Source organism: Heterodontus francisci, chromosome 31 (genome assembly GCF_036365525.1).
Source record: "Heterodontus francisci isolate sHetFra1 chromosome 31, sHetFra1.hap1, whole genome shotgun sequence".
Taxonomy (NCBI): Eukaryota; Metazoa; Chordata; class Chondrichthyes; order Heterodontiformes; family Heterodontidae; genus Heterodontus; species Heterodontus francisci.
The window spans coordinates 55,136,488-55,154,077 of record NC_090401.1 but is presented as its reverse complement, the minus strand read 5'-3'; positions in this window follow the sequence as shown (position 1 = coordinate 55,154,077).

Below are 17,590 nucleotides of genomic sequence, written 5' to 3'. Positions count from 1 at the left end.
GGGGAGCCCTCTTTATTGGGCACCCTGTGCCCAATGGAGGACTGCCCCTGATGCCCCAATCACCCCCAATGCCCAATATGCTCCCCCGTTCCCCCAATCGACCACCATTGCCTCACCGAGACCTGACTGATTGCCCCGGCCAGGCCCCAAAAATGTACCCGTTCTCCGGGGCTCCCCAACACCTTCCATCTTCAGTTGGGTTGCAGTCCCAGCAGTGGCCACCGCTCCTGGTGGTGCTGCTGGGACAGAGAGCTGCTGGCCCACTGATTGGCCAGCAGCTCAATTAAGCGGGACTTCTTACCTCAATGAGGTGGAAGCCCCGCCTCAGACCAATTAAGGCCTGGTGACTGTAAAATGTGGTCTGGATCCCCAGGCCAGGCGGAGGCGGGATGGGCACAGACTTTTCGGTCGATGGACGGCTCCTGTCTGCCGAGGGTAAAATTCTGGCCATTATACTGATCTATAAGCCATATTGATATCAAGTGCTAGAAAGATGTCTCAAGCCTAGTTGCCCATTTCTAACCTGAAGCTATGAACTGTACTGCCTCTAACTGAAAGAAGAAGGGCTGGATTTTACCAAACCTACAACGGTGGGCTGTGTGGAGGGGGGAACGGCTGGAAGATTGTTCCGGCAGAGTGGTGCCACAAAGGCCGATGCCGGGAGGGCCCGGCCCAATCCTCCTGCCGGCGGGGAGGCTCTGTGACTCACAATGGCTCTAATACATGTGACCCGCACTTGCGGGCCGCCATTTTTTGAACTCGCTGCCGAGAGTGACGGCAGGCTCTTAAAATCCAGCCGGAAATGTTACAGTTGTGAGTTAAGGTTTTATTTTGAACAGGTATTATTAATTCTGTTGCAGCAGGCAGCACAAATTGTAAAATATTAAGCTTTCAACTCTGGAACATTTGTTCTGGTCAAGGTCAAATAAATGGAAAGGGAAGCTCTCCTGTAGCTTTACAACAATGGCTGGAAGGATTAGCCTCCATGCAGAGTGCAGTTCCTCAGCTTCCTTAGCAGAGCAGCAGATATAGCAGTATCACCACAGGGAGGACTCCTTGAAAAAAAACACTATGAGGTGTCTAAAAATAATTTTGTGCAAAGATAATAAGGTGACTGCAGTGTGGAGTTAATTCTTGACAGTGTTTACCATGCTGCAGCAAACTTTGGCTTTTCATTCACCGTGTTGCTAGTGTAATTCGCTCAAAGATGTTACTGTGTGTGTTCATGATTTTTTTGTTGATTTTTAATTAAGATGATATATTTTATTTTCTGTTTGAGAATAGGCTGGATATTCAGTATAAACACATTGGGTGATTATACTCTCTTCAGGTGGAACATGTCGAACTTGCTGCCTACGAGGGTGGTGGAAGCAGAGACAATGAATGATTTCAAAAGGAAATAAGGATGGAGACTTGAAATAAACTGACAGGGCTACAGGATAGAGTGGGGGATTGGGACTGATTGTATTGCTCTATAGTAAGCTGGCATGGACTCCATGGGCCAAATGGCCTCCTTCTTTCCCGTTATCACTCTAAGGCTTTACTATTCAATGCAGATGTGGTTCAGAAATCTTTCTGTGCCCTGGCATATAAAAGACCTATGGATTCTTGCTGTATTATGGTTGGTCATTTTGGACCATGGATCAGGTTTTTGTTGTGGTCCTTATGTCTTTCAACGGTTTCAAGATGTCATTGTTCTCCACTAAGCTGATGAGGTCAGAATGTCTTACATCTAGAGAATGCCTATTAATGGCAAACAATACAAATGTGGTCACTTCAGTTCAATTGCTACTGAGCAGCAAAAGTTCAAAATATTGAGATTACTGTCGAATTTTTGACTGAAAATATATTTGATTACTTCAGTTTATATTCAACAAATATTTGTCAGTCTGAAATGTCAGGTTGGCTGAGTGTGAAGATGATGGATATTAACAGGGGTGAGTTACATAGTCGTGGAGGCAGAATTTCAGATGGGAAAGTTTGGGTTTCCTCGTGTGGCATTTTAACTTCACTGTGCTAGTCTTTCGGCCCTGACATACTCCATGCCACGAGGTCAGCCTGATTAACAGGTTTGGCTTCCAGTCAGAGTAGGCCGCAGTACCATGTAGGCCCGATCCACGACCTAGATGAGGAGGAGGAGAAGTCTGATCCCATGTTGGGGAGGGGCTCCGATCCCTGACCACCGGGTCTTTGTATGAGGGTGGTCTGATGGGGGAAGGTTTGACAGGGCTGTGTGCGGAAACACTCCTGCTCTTCCTGGCTCACAGGCAGTGCTGTAAAGGCACTTGCCTTCTCTCTGAAGCTTTCCTTGTTTCGGTTCATCTGTTAAGTTTCCTGAGGCCTGGGAAACCCGGCAGGTTAAATTAGAGGCTGCCAGCCTGATTGACATATTAACCTGCCAATCTATTTCCGGGGAGCAGGTTGACTGTGGGAAGTAGGTTGGCTGCCTGCCCCTTGTTCCACCTCCGGAAAACCCGGAAGTGGGCAGGTTGGAGATGGGTTGGGCTCAGAATTCAGTTTGTAAAAATTTTAACTTCTGATCCGAACACAACCCAGCTCTAGTCGTGCACTAAAATCCCCACTATGGGCCCAAGGCCTGCACTTGAGCACATAACCTAAACCGACACTTTGGTGCAGTACTGAGGGAGTGCTGCATTGTCTACCGTGCTATCCCTCTAATGAGATGCTGAACGGAGGCACTATTTGCATGTTCAGGTGGATGTTCAAGATTCTAAATCCATTAGTTCAGAGTTCAGAAACTTATCTCTTATATATGGCTTTACGTCTCCAGCACTGGCATTTAAGTCAATGCACAACAGTGGCCATGGAGCTGTGGAATGAGAATCTGAACTTGTACAGTAATAGATCCAGTGTCAAAACAACATCAAAAACACAAAAATCCTGTGATAGTGTGGAATTAATGTAAAACGGTTCCAAATTCTGTGACCCATTCGTATAACAACTGTAAGATGCATTCTGTAACTTCAATTGGACAGCTGGTAAGGCTACATACAGCATTATTGAATTAGGGATTGGAAAAATCAGCTGTGGTCCCTGCTCCATATTCAATTAACTGCACTGTGTGTGTCCCTTGTCATAAAAACCCAAGTTTTAATTTCAGTCAACAATTCGAAACAGAGCATAGAGTTCGATCAGTGTCTTTGCCAATATTCCTCTTTCAAACAACATCAGCAAAAGGAAATGAACTGGTCATTTATCTCACTGTTGTTTGTGGGATCTTACTGTGAGCAAATTGGCTGCATTTCCAAGTAATGGAAGCACCTTGGGATGTTTCTGAGGGGAACAAGATAATGTGCTATATAAATGCAAGTTCCTTGTGCCCCAATTATAAATCGAATGGATAACTGTAACTCCAACTGTATCTCCTGTGTAAGTGTTACTCATTCCCAAATATCATATAGCACATCTTATTATTTTTCACATCATTCAATCCAAACTCGCTGGGAGTGATTTGCATTTATGGATGGGTCCAAAATCATGGACTTCCCATCCCCTCCATGCCAGTCCAGCTTGCCATGATTTTGAAGTCGGTTGGCAAACAGGCAAACTGTGCTCTTGACCAAAACAGGTGGGAGTCTATTGACCAATGAACCTTAAAGGGACCACTGCAGACCACTGAATAAAATAATTAAAGATGGCTTAACCAATGGCCTTTGTGAGACCAGGATGAACACCTTCCGACCTGCTGCCAGTCCCTCTGCAGCCCCCTTCCTGGATTCCTCCTCTCCCCCTATTAATCTCCACTTCCAGTTCGGCTGCGTTTGCTCAGCACTGGCAGCTTGCCAGAGATTCCACCCCCATGAAAATGGTTCAGACCTCACAATGACATCAGCAGACGGGCATTCTGGAAGCTATTCTCACTGCCCATCTGATTTATGCGCTTATCAGGAATCACTCCCATTGTCCTTAAATACAAACATTTATCCCTGTGCCATTATCCATCTCAGGACACTTCATCCTGCAAACCCTGAAAAACTCATTAACAATCATTTAGATTTAGTGGAATACTGGGCAACATGAAATACTGTTACAATATGTACAATCCTGACTCTAGATATGGATACGACAGAGGCACTTAATCTAAACTGACGCTTCATTCCTCAGGTATTGCTTCATTATTGTAGGTGTCGTCTTTCAATGAGACATTAAACTGAGGGCCTGTCAGACAGTCGAAATGGATATAGAAGATCCCATGAACTATTCAAAGAAGAGAAGGGAGTTCCTCCATTTGTTGGTTTGGGAAAATGTAAAAGGATCCTGTGGCATATTTTGAATCAGATGTTGTTCTTCTGGTGCCCTGGCCAACACACTCACTCAACACAACTAAAACTGGAATAAGTGGTCATAGGGCGGCACAGTGGCGCAGTGGTTAGCACTGCAGCCTCACAGCTCCAGGGACCCGGGTTCGATTCTGGGTACTGCCTGTGTGGAGTTTGCAAGTTCTCCCTGTGTCTGCGTGGGTTTTCTCCGGGTGCTCCGGTTTCCTCCCACAAGCCAAAAGACTTGCAGGTTGATAGGTTAATTGGCCATTATAAATTGCCCCTAGTATAGGTAGGTGGTAGGGAAATATAGGGACATGTGTGGATGTGGTAGGAATATGGGATTAGTGTAGGATTAGTATAAATGGGTGGTTGATGTTCGGCACAGACTCGGTGGGCCGAAGGGCCTGTTTCAGTGCTGTATCTCTAATCTAATCTAAAAAAATTTCTTACATTTGCTGTGTTCAAATTGGTGATACATTTCCCCACATGACAGTCAGGACTAAACTAATAAATTAGTTGTGAAACACATTTAGACTTTAGATATGGTGCTATAGAAATGCAATTTCTTTCTTTCGAGCTCTTTTTTGGATGAGATGTTAAACTGAGGCCCCGTCTTCGCTCTCAGATGAATGTGAAAGATCCCATGGCACAATTCTAAAGAAAAGCTGGTGAGTTATCTCAGGTTTCCTGGCCAATATTTATCTTTCCATCAACATCACTAAAAACAGGTTATCTGGTCGTTATCACATTGTGGTTTGTGGGTGTTTGCTGTGTGCAAATTGGCGACCGCATTTCTTACATTACAACAGTGATGACACTTCTAAAGTCATTCATTGGCTGTCAAGCACTTTGGGACTTCCTGGGGTCATGAAAGACATTATATAAACAGAGTGTCTCCTGACAATGCAGCCTGTGCATGCTCAGAGTGATCGCCGTTGTCATCCAAGTGCGTCTGAGCACTTGCCAGCTTACCATCATTAATCTGTGCGTACATCACCATGCACTGATTGACTGATCGACTGTGAAAGGGGGAACGAGCGGTTGGGAGGGGGGAATCAAGTAGTGGGGAGGATGAGCATGCGGGGGTGGCGTAACCAGTGGAGAGGTGGGAACAAGTGGAGGGGGAGGAACAGGCGGCGATTGAAGCAGTGAGCAATTGGGTGGGAGGGAACAGGGAGGAGAAGTAGCCATTGAGGGAGTGAGGGTGTTAATTTGCTTTTTTTGTGTAAGATTGAGCAAAGTCATCTTTATTACAGGCAGCTGCCTGAGGCGTCGTTGACTGTGACGTTTCAGTCAATGATGCTGAATTTGCACATGTGCCAGTAGTGCACCATTTATTGGTTGTATTGGCAACAAACGCGGTCCTATATAAATGCAAGTCTTTCTTCACTCTTAACTTTTTATGGTATACTACAGTTTGTGTCTTGTCCCTTCAGATTAATTTTGCAAGAGAAAATGTACTTAATATCTTCCTTAAACTGGTTAAATGCAATAAAAATCCAGCAAGTGAGCTAATACCTGACAGTCAGGAGTGGGTTGTGAAGGTCATTGGTTTCATTGAATATTTATGATATTAGATACAGCTCAGAAAAATATACTATTTTTATACAGTGCCTCTCATCTAAGGCTAAAGTGAACATGTATTCATTCATTAGATTTATAAATGGCAATAATGATGTTTTAATGAGATTCTTGTTTAGCTCTTAGCAGGAAGTAACCCAGTATAAATCCTTAAAATTAAGAAAAAGTTGGACTGACAATGTTAACTGAACAGAATTTTTGCTATTGTGTAATGAAATAAAATTATATTTTTGACTGCTTATCATTGCTTTTACTAATTAAAAAATATAATATTAACCAAAGCTCGTTCTTAGTGCCTTTAACCAATACATTTTATAATTGAAGTAGAAAAAGTGTTTGAATATCTAATAGACAGCAAGGGTAAGCATGGATAACATTCAAGGTCAGGGTTATAAATCTGAGAAATGAAGAATTATTGAACCATTTACCAAGCGTCATGTTCACAGGATTTACTAGAAACATTAAGATGTAAGAAACACTCAGCCAACCTTGTATGAAGTACAGGATGGTAATGTGGTCATATGGATTGTTATTGTCAGAGAACAGAGCTTTCTGTACAAGGACAGTACTCAGTTAATGTAGACTTCAGGTGGGCTAGACAGCAACTTCTCATCTCCTAAACTTAGCATAGATTCAGCCCAAAATGCTGGGTGATGTGGTTTCAGAGGGGCGGAATGCTGGAATTCAGATTGCCAAGTGGTGAAGAATAGAACTGGAGCTGAGCCTAGTCTTTATATACGTACAAGCTTTTATTTACAGGGACACACATTACACATTGTGCACCTCCAAACAACAACATTTCTTTCAGACTGCTCCTACATGTAGGAGCATACATGAGTCAGGGGACACAATCACCGACCAAAGCAAGCAAATGGACCGCTGGGTGGAGCACTACCTAGAACTGTACACCTGGGAAAATGTTGTCGCTGAGACCGCCCTCAATGCAGCCCAGCCTCTACCAGTCATGGATGAGCTGGACGTACAGCCAACAAAATCGGAACTCAGTGATGCCATTGATTCTCTAGCAAGCGGAAAAGCCTCTGGGAAGGACGGCATTACCCCTGAAATAATCAAGAGTGCCAAGCCTGCTATACTTTCAGCACTCTACGAACTGCTTTGCCTGCGCTAGGTCGAGGGAGCAGTACCACAGGACATGCGCGATGCCAATATCATCACCCTCTATAAGACCAAGGGTGACCACGGTGACTGCAACAACTACCGTGGAATCTCCCTGCTCAGCATAGTGGGGAAAGTCCTCGCTCGTGTCGTTTTAAACAGACTCCAGAAGCTGGCTGAGCGTGTCTACCCTGAGGCACAGTGTGGCTTTCGAGCAGAGAGATCGACCATTGACATGCTGCTCTCCCTTCGCCAGCTACAGGAGAAATGCCACGAACAACAGATGCCCCTCTACATTGCTTTCATTGATCTCACCAAAGCCTTTGACCTCGTCAGCAGACGTGGTCTCTTCAGACTACTAGAAAAGATCGGATGTCCACCTAAGCTACTAAGTATCATCACCTCATTCCATGACAATATGAAAGGCACAATTCAGCATAGCGGCACCTCATCAGATCCTTTTCCAATCCTGAGTGGCGTGAAACAGGGCTGTGTTCTCGCACTTACACTGTTCGGGATTTTCTTCTCCCTGCTGCTCTCACATGCGTTCAAGTCTTCAGAAGAAGGAATTTTCCTCCACACAAGATCAGATGGCAGGTTGTTTAACCTTGCCCGTCTAAGAGCGAAGACCAAGTTCGGAAAGTCCTCATCAGGGAACTCCTCTTTGCAAACGATGCTGCATTAACATCTCACACTGAAGAGTGTCTGCAGAGACTCATCGACAGGTTTGCGGCTGCCTGCAACGAATTTGGCCTAACTATCAGCCTCAAGAAAGCAAACATTGTGGGACAGGACATCAGAAATGCTCCATCCATCAATATCGGCAACCACGCTCTGGAAGTGGTTCAAGAGTTCACCTACCTAGGCTCAACTATCACCAGTAACCTGTCTCTCGATGCAGAAATCAACAAGCGCATGGGAAAGACTTCCACTGCTATGTCCAGACTGGCCAAGAAAGTGTGGGAAAATGGCGCACTGACACGGAACACAAAAGTCCGAGTGTATCAAGTCTGTGTCCTCAGTACCTTGCTCTATGACAGCGAGGCCTGGACAACGTATGTCAGCCAAGAGCGATGTCTCAATTCATTCCATCTTCACTGCCTCCGGAGAATCCTTGGCATCAGGTGGCAGGACCGTATCCCCAACACAGAAGTCCTCGAGGCGGCCAACATCCCCAGCATATACACCCTACTGAGCCAGTGGCACTTGAGATGGCTTGGCCATGTGAGCCGCATGGAAGATGGCAGGATCCCAAAGGACACTTTGTACTGCGAGCTCGTCACTGGTATCAGACCCACCGGCCGTCCATGTCTCCGCTTTAAACATGTCTGCAAACGCAGCATGAAGTCCTGTGACATTGATCACATGTCGTGGGAGTCAGTTGCCAGTGATCGCCAGAGCTGGCGGGCAGCCATAAAGGCGGGGCTAAAGTGCGGTGAGTCGAAGAGACTTAGCAGTTGGCAGGAAAAAAGACAGAAGCGCAAGGGGACAGCCAATTGTGTAACAGCCCCGACAACCAATTTTATCTGCAGCACATGTGGAAGAGTCTGTCACTCTAGAATTGGCCTTTATAGCCACTCCAGGCGCTGTTCCACAAACCACTGACCACCTCCAGGCGCTTACCCATTGTGTCTCGAGACAAGGAGGCCAAAGAAGAAGAAGACATGAGTCCCCAGTTAATACCCACCACCTGAATACAATTAAACAACCAACTGACATACAATTAACATGCAACTTTGGTGTGTGGTTTGATGTTCAGCTATGTTTCCTGTTGATACGTTTGGAAGGCTGTGCAAGGCTTTCAAAATCTCTATGGACAAAGGAGTCCACAGTGTGATTTCAACCCAACCTCAGAAGAACATCCCCAATTCTCACCCGCACCCCTGCTTCCCACCCCCAGTGATCATGTGAAGTTCAGGAAAGGCACAGATTTACAAACAAGTACTTGGATGCGCTCACAGAGCAACACTATCTACTGACAAGTGTTTGCATTTAAAAGGACTGAGAAGAGTTGGCAGTAGGGCATACTTAGTGAGCGAAAACACATTTTTACTCAATACCTTTATCTGCTCTTTAAAGCAAGTAGGTCGGTGCTTGCTACCAGTCATTCAAAACAGCCACAACTTGTCCATCAAGCTGCATCATGCTTCGAGTCCAAACACCTTAATGGTGAGGCAGAGAAGGAAAGAAAGGGAAGCAAATCCTGCACTCCGGATCCCACTACCTCGTGAGACGTCCTACCCCATTTGCCCAAAGATCTGCAGGTTGGGATTGACCTGTTCAGTCACATGGAGACCCACGGCAGAAACTCGTGACCCTGAGCAGATGTCATCCTCGAATTGACAGACAGCCAACGACGAGATAATTTTGGACAAAGAGGATACATAAAAATGTGTGAAGTATTTGTATGCTAATCTTGGCTCATCCAAAAATCCCAATTCACCTTCCATGATCTTTTTGGCAATGTAAGACACGCTAAATTTTATTTCCAGGTACTTAATTTAAAAAATCAGTTAAAATGCATGCCCTTCATAATGGACAGCACATATGATACAATGTGACGAGCATTAAATTGTTAAGATTTATCTCTAGAATTCTTGCAAAACAGATGCAAAACGCTTTTTCTCAGAGTCTTTTCATTTGCTAAACTCACTCATTTAAAATCTGGTGATGTCAATTTCCAGAAGTCATTCCAAATGTGAAATATTATTCTGTTGTTTCCTTTTCCAGGATCTTTTAAGGTCCTCCAGTGTAAGTAGGTCAACACTGTAGAAAGCAAAGAAAGCAAGCAAGCAACATCCCCCATTTGAAAAAGAAAGAGCTGCATTTAGATAGCGCATTTCACAACCACCAGATGTCTCAAAGTACTTTATAGCCAATGAACTTGTGACTGAAATCACACCTGCCAAATGGAAACATATTAATTTCGTTAAATGGAACACTATTTGAACCTTTTTTACTGGACATTGCACATGATTTGCTTAAAAAAACCAACAGAGCTAACCAACTGAAAACACGGTTGCACATTTGCATTATGATTAACAGTTGCATAGAGAAACAATGGGAGTGCTCTCTGATTCAATTAGCGAGATGGGTTTTGCCAATAGTGATGATCAAAAGACATTGAGAGCCATAGACTTTGTAAGAGACAATCCTCCAGACCCGCCTCCCCCCACCCCAACCAAATGTCTGGAAAACGCTGAAGTCCAGCAACCCTCTGAGAAGTTGCTATTTCAAACAAAGAGATGGTCACATGACTTACCTGCTGGACAGACTGGGGACTGTTTGAATTGTGCCACACAGAAAGGTAACAGAATGCAAGTTGAGAACCAAGGAGGAAGGTCTCCGCTATATCCATCTCTCTCCCTCGAGCAAAGTTCCAGGAACCCATGGTAGCAGGTTAAGCCTCAAGATGGAGTACCTCTTCAGTCTTCTGGTACCAGAGAGGCAAGTCGGAAATTGTGCACCGTGCCCCGGTGAGAACTCCAAGACCGTAACTTCAATTGAGGACATTGTATCAAGGACATGATCATCCTGTAACCAAATTCTATTTATTGCCAACCCTACTTCAACGCCCCCCCCAATACTTTCTTCCGCTCTGTATCTATTTGTGTGTATGTGTTTATCTCGTGTGCACGCTAGCGTGGTTGCATCAAGTATTTTAGTAATTTTTCTCCGAGTTAAAGTAATAAGGCTAACAAATTTACATCTTTCTTGTTTAAAACTAAGAAAACCTGTCTGATTGGTTCATTTGCAATTATAATTAGAGTGCAGAGAGCAACGGACTCACTGAGGGGGTAAGCTAAAACACTGTGTTTTAAGAGATAAACCCTGTTATGGCCAAACCAGGAAAGGGGCAAAACAGGAGCCTGAGACCCCTTTCTCACCTGGTCGTAACAAAGTACTTTTTGAAGTGTAGTCACCGTTGTAATGCAGAAAACGCAGCAGTCAGTTTGCACACAGCAAACACCCACAAACTCCGAAGAAGGGTCACTGACCTGAAACGTTAACTCTGCTTCTCTTTTCACAGATGCTGCCAGACCTGCTGAGTGGTTCCAGCATTTCTTGTTTTTATATCCCACAAACAGCAATGTGATAATGACCAAATAATTTGTTTTTTCTTTGTGATATTGATTGCGGGTTAAATATTGGCCAGGATGCCGGGAAGAACTCCCCTACTGTTCTTTGAAATAGTGCCATAGGATCCCAAGCAAAAAAATTGGGCCATGGTTTAACGTCTCATCCAAAAGAGGGCACCTCCGACAGTGCAGTGCACCTTCAGTACTACACTGGAGTGTCAGTCTTGTTTCTTGGGCTCAAATAAAAGGCAAAGAGAGTATGCTAATGGTGTGTTGAAAGACAAAGCATGAAGGCAGAGAGAGTGTTAATGACATAATAATGAACAGCCCTAGGCAAAAGCACAAACATGAAAAAAACAGTCGGCAGGCACATGGTAAAAAAATGATGAAACAAAATAAAATAAAATAAAAATACAAAAAGGGGCCAGTCATGCTATGAAATTATGTCATTAACGCTCTCTCTGCCTTAATGCTTTGTCTTTCACCACACTATTAGCACACTCTGTTTGCCTTTGCCCCATGACCTTCTTGTTAATCAATCTCTCCGGCCCTCGGTCCTATCAACAACTTCCCTTTTGTTCTCTTTTCCCCCACCCCCACTTTATTTGCTTAAAACCTGATACATTTCTAACCTTTGCCAGTTCTGATGAAAGGTCACTGACCTGAAACGTTAACTCTGCTTCTCTCTCCACAAATTCTTCCAGACCTGCTGAGTATTTCCAGCACTTTATGTTTTCATTTCAGATTTCCAGGATCTGCTGTATTTTGCTTTTATTCTTGGGCTCAAACCCTGGAGTGGGACTGGAACTCAGAATCTTGTGACTCAGAGGCAACTGGGCCACAGCTGACACTCAGGTGAGAAACTTACAGGATTATGCAGTCTAAGCATGAGCGCTCTTTCAAAGAGCCAGCCCAGGCATGATGGGCCGAATGGCTTCCTTCTGTGCTGCAAATTTCTACAATTCTATGGATATAAAGTAGTTTTATTGTTTCTATCTAGGAAAAGTTCATGCTGCTCTCTTATCCCAGCCATGGGCTAGTCGCACTAGCTGTGCTGTGTAATGTGGACACCCAATTGTAATTGGATTGAAAAGACAGGAGTCTAGTTCCTCATGTTTGAAGTAACTCATGGACTTTACAGCAAATTTACAAAGCAACCTTTGGATCTCCAATGCCTCTGATTCAAAGTACACCAGGTCATATGGGATGAAGAATGCAGCCAGGAGAGGAAACTCTGCTATTGGATGGATTCACATCAAGTAAATGCACTCTTGGTTTAATCAGTCTGCTCGGCTAGAAATTATAACTGGGACCTTCAGGAATCAGAATAAATAATCTGATCATAGAATAAGACAGCACTAGATGCTTATGAATGGCAAACATCCAGTTTTGTTTTTAATTTGCTTTGCTTTCTACACAAAGCACAAACAAAGCACCACTCCTTTACTAAAATAATAGTTGTTGTTGGTCAGTAGATAATTGCAGCAACCATTAGAAGATTGTTAAAGGTTAAGAAACTGTCCCAATACCCCAGAAACCATCTCAAACTTTTCAGCACTACAATTCCAATAAACAGCATTGATGTTACACCTCATTTCAATACACAGTGTAGAAATTGTGGTAACTTCACACGTGGTTTTAGTGGATCTGCTTTGCAACAAGGTCTGATATAGCTGCAGAGCTTTATTGAAGGGTCAGTTGCTTCCTTGCACATAACAGTGGGATGAGTTTCAGGCAGTATGGGGAGTTCAATACCCAGATATGTGCTGCCACCTCTTCTATAAGAGATATCATAGACAGCAGTCTTCCATTAAGCATGTGTCAATGCCTGGTACATGTACACAACCCAAAGACATGTTAAGAGTATCTCCCAATAATGTGCCAACGTAGAGGCTTTAGGGACCAAAGTCCCAAAGATGCCATTTCGGTATATTCCAACTTGCTTGAAAGTAGTTCCAGATAACTAAGAGAGAGAGAATTCCAAAACTTCATTGATGCTCAGAGAGATTAGTATTCAAGTTCAGATGACATCTGGCTGTCCTCAAGATGACCAAAGGAGCTTGAGACTCACAACAGTTCTATGCCCGTGGAAGTGGTTCAGGCAAATAGCCTAGATGCTTTCAAAAGGAAACTAGATGAGTATATGAGAGAAAAAGGAATGGAAAGATATGCTGAAAGACTAAGATGAGGTAGATAGAATGGGAGGAGACGTGTGTGGATTATAAACACCAGCATAGACGAGTTGGGCTGAATGGCCTGCTTCTGTACTGTATGTTCTATGTAATTCTATGTAAGCACATGGTCCTGTGACAGGAGTTGTCACTTTGGAAAGAGGCCACAGCAACGCCAGACAAAGCTAACGATGATACCGGGAATGTGGGGTTTGCCTATCAGGAAAGGATTGACAGGCTGGGTCTCTTTTCTCTTGAAAAGAGGGGTGACGTAATAGAGGTCTTTCAGATTATGAAAGGTTTTGATAGAGTAGATACAGAGAGAATGTTTCCACTTGTGGGATGAGCAAAACTAGAGGCTACTAGAGGCTATGAATAAAAGATAGTCACCAAGAACTCATATAGGGATTTCAGAAGAAACTTCTTTCCCCACTGAGCGGTGAGAATGTGGAACTTGCTACCACAGGGACTTGCTGAAGCAAATAGTATAGATACATTGAAGGGGATGCTAGATAAGCAGATGAGGGAGATGGGATTATAGGGTTATGCTGATACAATTAGATGAGAAAGACCAGGGGGAGGCTCAAATGGAGCCTGGATTGGTTGAGCTGAATGACCTCTTTCAGTGCTGTATCCCCAATGAAATGCCATTTAATTCCGATACTGGTGGAGTTCCATGAGAACGTACCACAGATATCGGTAAAAGCCTTCTGGTATTCCTTGCAACTATCCAGTTGGTCGATGCTAATCAATCAACCAAGAGAACATGTAATGGTGGACTAAATGCACAAAAAGCACAGAGAATTTATTGAAAAGCAAACACAGCAGAAGACCCAGGAGAAATATATACCATATGTTACAACCAGGTGATAAAGAGGTCTAACGGTTCCCTTTCAGCCTTTGCCTGGTTTGACCGTAACAGGGTTTAATTTTTAAAACACCGTGTTTTCAGCTCCCCCCTCAGTGAATCGTTGTTCACTGCCTTCCAATAGTAAGGCAAAGAAATCAACCAGCCAGGTTTTCTTAAATTTAAACCAGAAAGGTGGAAGTTTATTAACCTTAAACTCTAATTCATTTAACGACTACCAATACACGACACGACCACGCTAGCATGCAAACGCGATAAACACACACGCAGATAGAGACCGAAGTCAAAAGAATAAAGGGGAAAAGTTTGAGGCAATAGCTGGGATTTATTTACAGTCCTTTGAGTTCAATGTAGAGTCTTTGATTGCCAGTAAGTCGTGCCATTTTGTTGGGGCCCGATGCACACTTTAAAACTTGTTTCCATGTAGGAGTCTTTTCTCTCTTGAGGTTTAAGTGGCTTCAGTGGATCTGGAGATTCATGAGAGAGAGAACGAGAGAGAGCTAGCCAGGAGAGAGGCTTTCTTCTTCCAAGTTCAGTTGCAATCTGACCCAAAACTATGCTGTGAGCAGTTCAAACAAAACCTGGGCCAGCAGCTTAGTCATGTGACTAGATGCTGTAACAAACTCCTGCGTTTGTGGATTCTCCATCTTAGCAGACACCCTGGAATGCTGGCTTTCTTACACATTCAATGTCTGGTGAACAAAATCCATTTGGGTTAATTGGATCAGGGAGCTGTTCTATTGTCTCCATGCACTGTCTCTTAGTATGCAAAATGTTTTCCAGCCACTGCTGATCTCTTTAAACAAGTCATTTCTTCATTCCAGCAACAGTTTAAAATTAATGTTCATGTGACAAAATTAAGATGCCTCATTCTTGGCAGGTGGGATCTTCATGACACATATCACTACAAAATGTTATCAGATTTTTTCACCTTGACTATATTTTGCAATCTGTCCTTTCATTGCACAAATAAGAAAATGCCAGTCATCCATAAAGCAACCAAACCAGCTGTCTCCAGAGATGCCTCCTTTAGGTTCCGGAGCTGTTGATGCCATGATGTTCATGGTCACTAGTAGTAGAGTGCAGGTGTCTGATTCCCCTTGTCTTAGTGAACCAGTTGAGCCTTCCGCACATAATGATCCTCTGCAAGTACCAAGCTTACCGATGCCATTTGCAGTAAACCCACTGCTCGTGTAGAATCCACAGTGAACCATGCACCTGTAATGCTCACCACACTTCCAGACCACCTCCTCCTTGTCTCACTGTGACATTCCTGGCAAAGATTCCGAGACACATTGTCCTTGAATAAATAAACTTCTTCAATTCCAACACTGCTGGGCTGAGTTTTCCTGTCATTCACTTTACTAAAGCCAAGACTAGCCTAGACTAGATGCTGGTGTAGAAGTTGTTGGATCGGCCGCTCGTTAGCCACAGCACTTAATATTCAGCCACTTTGCAGTCAATGCAATTAAATATCAGGAGCTCGGTATAATAGGCGGTTGAACTGATACCGTCAGTGTTCTGCCACAACCCAAATTGAATTTCTAGCCCTTGTTATTTAGTTTGACAGTGTCACTGCGGAATCTTGGGGCTGGGTTTATCATTAATAACCTTAGCAAGGCTGTAACAAGCAGACATTTTTTTTCCCAGTGATATACTTTATTCATAAAATTTGTAAAAGTACATTACATAACTGTTCAAATTTGGCATTATATAAAGTGCAATACAGATCAGTTTCTTTCAATACAATACATGAGGTACCTCACTACACTTGCCATTACGGTTTATATTTACAATCACAATTTATATTTCACGTCAAACATTCTCCGGTGCGTACAGCCCGAGGGGTTTTACACAGTTTCCAGCCCCTCAGTATACTATTACGGGAGGGCCTTAAACAGTGGCCTTTCCTCATTGAGCCTTTGCAGCGGCTGCCCCAAGCTTTAGTGCGTCCCTCAGCACGTAGTCCTGCACCTTGGAATGTGCCAGTCTGCAAGTTTCGGGCAGATCAAAGAGCGTCTTTCACCGAGTTGATGGCAGCAGTTGATGTTTGTCTTGGTGCGCAGACATTGTTTTTCCAAAGATATACTTTATTCATAAAAATTTACAAAACAGACATCTGCTTAATTCTCACTTTACAATTGATGAGATAAATACTGAAAATGGACCAATAGTATGTTCGTATTCCTCACGTCCTTCCACATTTTACTCATCTTTGCGTTATTAGTAAAATCTCAGTCTATAGAGGTGTTTCACATTTATTAGCTCCATATAATCAAAAAAAGCTTTAGACATTAACAGTATCCTAGAGATTTTTTTAAACTTTGCTATGATTGTAATAAGCATAAAGTACAAGCTATAAATGGAACAAACAGCACTTTAGTAAATTGAGGATGATGCTGACTTTTAAAATAAACTATACGATATAAAAAACACTTCACCTCATTAACAAGATTTTGCCCAGTTAGCAGCCTCTCTCAATCACAATGGGTTGTAGATGTTATCAAATCTGTCTATGTAAATCAATTAGAGGTCTCCTGAGAGTTTTTAAAGGCTTCTTTCCAGACAGGAACAGTGATTTCCAATTTGGCCAAGTGAATTAAAAAAAACAATTTGGAGCCTTTCCAATTTCAAGAATAACGAAGATTGTTTTTGACTCATTTCTGTGAAAGTAACTAAATAGAGATTGATACAAATCTTAAACCCAGTTTTAATTACCTTTGTACATCACTGATATTAGAACATGTGAATTTAAGAAATATATAAAACATCATAATTCACAATATCCAGATTAAGGTAAATCATTTTAATTTAACTATCTCAAGATTCTGTGGTACCTGTCCGTTCAACAGAAAACCTTGTCTTTTCCAGACCCAAAAATTTTAATTGGAGCTCCACAATGACTGCGGTTTTAGAATTGAGTCATATCAGTCAGAAAATTTAATCTGCTGCCTATGGTAAGTTAGCTTATCTCAATCAAAATGACAATAAGAGTTCTACATTTGGTCAAAACAAGCAGAGGCTGAGGGCAAGAAGGGGGAGGGGTGGGGTGGATCAGCCAGAAATCCCATTCCAGGTTAAGGTGGATGTTAAAGATCCTATCGCACGATTTCAAAGAATTTAGGGTAGTGCAGTGGTTAGCACCGCAGCCTCACAGTGCCAGCGACCTGGGTTCAGTTCTGGGTACTGCCTGTGCAGAGTTTGCAAGCTCTCCCTGTGACTGTGTGGGTTTCCACCAGGTGCTCTGGTTTCCTCCCACAGCCAAAGACTTGCAGGTTGATAGGTAAATTGGTCATTGTAAATTGCCCCTAGGGTAGGTAGGAGAATTGAGGGAAGGTGGGGATGAGTAGGGAATGTAGGATTAGTATAAATGGGTGGTTGATGGTCAGCACAGACTCAGTGGGCCAAAGTACCTGTTTCAGTGCTGTATCTCTCTAAGAGCAGGGGAATTTACCTGGTTCCTGGCCAATATTTATGCCTCAACCAACATCT